Here is a 2,843-nt window from a genome sequence, read left to right on the forward strand (position 1 = left end):
TTTTATTTTTTATTATATTATATAAAAAAATAATAAATAAACATGTCCCTTCTGATAAACCTCACGTGTCTCGCATTTTGGAGCTATTCGAATCTTGGACACTTGCATGATTCCATCTCATTGCCTATTATCTTTGGTGAAACACAATATGGGTTAAAAACACTAAATAAATAAATCCTCATAAGTCAATATCAACCGCAACCTCTTGAAATTATGAATCGTTGTTATTGCTTTAAAAACTTGCGACCAATCCAGCAGATTGTCGTCCTTTATGTGTATGGCGTCTTATCTTAATTAACTACATGGTATTTCATAACAAGGAAATTAAAGCAGGGTAGGAAATTACTATACTACTCAATGTAATGGTTATTGTAAAAGAAAACTCGACGCCAAACAACTACTACTCCAACATTATTTATCACTTTTTATTTGCCGTAAGTTAAGGGGGATAGGATTGACCCGGTTGATGGTTAATGTTCCTTTAATACAAGTCAGGAAGAAGGTTTATTGTGCAATTTTTTCATAAATTAAATTAAAATTATACCAACCTATTAGCTTAAAAAGCATACCAAATAATTTTTTCAATAAATATAATGTACTGATGAAGAATAAAAGACTAGAAAAAGAGACACAGCAAAAATACAAAAAGATAGAAAAAGAATTTTTTTTTAATTTCCTAAAAAATTTATTCTTAGTAATTTAGGTCATCAAAAAAAATTTTTTTAATTAGTAGATTTTTAAAAAATATGTCCTTGACAATCTATATTAAAAGATGAAAACTAAAAGAACTAAGTAACTAATACACAGAATTACTTTTGATTAGATCCTTCAATTTTTTCATGCAACAAATAAAATAAATTATTCACCTTATTTGATCATACAATAAAAACCGTGCATAAAATAACTAAAAAAATTTATTCATCAAAATTTGTTTTAATTGTCTTATAAAAAGTATTTAAATAGATACCTAACATATTAGTATAAAAGTAGATCAAATCTTACTATATATAACTCTAAAATTGACTCTATCTATTTAAATCAGATTTAATTTTATTAGATTAGATCATATTTAATTTAAATTTTAAATACCTAAAAATACTACTAAACAAATAAAAATCAAATCAAGTCTTTAATAAATTTTAGGGATAAGTACTTTTTTCGTCCTCAATGTCTGGGGTCAAAATTAAAATCGTCCCCGAACTTTTTTTTTATTAAAATCATCCTCAACGTTCAAAAACGCTTTAAAATCGTCATTTTTTATTTTTTTGGACTAAATTACCCTTAACGCCCCCGCGTCCAGCCCGCCGCCGCCTATGCTTTTCTGCTTTTACTTTCTGCCTTCTGTTTATTCTTCTTCTTTTTCTTCTTCTTCTTCTGTGAACTGAAATTTTGATGAAATTTGTTGTTGTTGATGAAATTTGTTGTTGCTGAAATTTGAATTTCTAGATTTTTGATAAAATTTGTTGTTGTTGANGAGGAAGAAGAGAATGATGATGATGAGGGTATTTTGGTTCAAAAATTCGAGAAATGATTATTTTAAAGCGTTTTTGAACGTTGAGGATAATTTTAATAAAAAAAAAGGTTGGGGACGATTTTGATTTCGACCCCAGATTTTGGGGATGAAAAAAAATACTTATCCCTAAATTTTAATAACAAACCAAACTGAGATATGGACTACATGATTTCAAAAATTAATGATAAACTAGTATTTTTACCCGTAATAACATTATGAGAATATACATTTTTTAAAATTACAGTCCACTTTATTCTGACAGTATAGATTATGCATGGCACAAGGATAGTGCTAGGTAGACAAAAAAAATAGCCAGAACTTGCCTTATTTAGCCTTAATTAATTATCGCAACAATTAATGAATACTAAATAAGGCAAGTTATGACTGTTTTTGGCTGATTTTCTTTAGTTAACAAACATTTCCGTGACACAAAAGATTTATAAAATCAAACTACTTTTACAAAAAAATTCGTAGGTTTACAAAAGTCTCTGACTAATATTAACAATTAATTTTAATATTCGTTATCTAAAATTTGGAAGAAAAAATTTTATTTTAATTGTAATAAAAAAATATCGGATTACATATTTTGATTTGTCAAAATTACTAATATAAAATATAAATTATATATAGAGTAAAAATGGTAGAGAGAAATAGAAAAATGGAGAGAAGTAGATGAGAGAATTTAGGAAGAGAGTTTATTCATTTTGGAAAAAAATATTTTCGCTCAATTTTAATAAGAGACTGTCATGTGACACATTTGATTATTAAATTGGATAGTAATGTATGATACATAATATATGTATATTTCAATTTCAATTTTAATATTTTAATTTTAATTTTAATGCAATTAAAGAATATCATGTTGTACATTTTGATTGTCAAATTAATAATTAGTCATTGATATTAATAATGATATATAAAATAGATAGAATGGTTGAAGGAATAAGAGAGATAGAGAAAGAAAGAGGGAGAAGGAGAGAACTCTTTGGAGGGAAAGATTTGATTTCATTTGCAATGAGGGAGTGACATGTGGCACATTTTGGTTGTAAAATTAGTATGGAGGAGGGGAGAAATCTTTAATTTTGAACGGAAAGATTTAATTTCAATTGCAATGAGGGAGTGACATGTGGCACATTTTGGTTGTAAAATTAGCATGGAGGAGGGAAGAATTCCTTAATTTTGGAAGAAAATATTTAATTTCAATTATAATGAGAGAGTAATATGTGGCACATTTTGGTTGTAAAATTAGAAATATATAATAGATTTATGTCTTCTACTGAATTTAAAAGTGAATTCTATCCTACCCTCTCTAAAGTAACATGTAAGTTAT

The sequence above is a fragment of the Arachis ipaensis genome, chromosome B09 (genome assembly GCF_000816755.2).
Source record: "Arachis ipaensis cultivar K30076 chromosome B09, Araip1.1, whole genome shotgun sequence".
Lineage (NCBI taxonomy): Eukaryota > Viridiplantae > Streptophyta > Magnoliopsida > Fabales > Fabaceae > Arachis > Arachis ipaensis.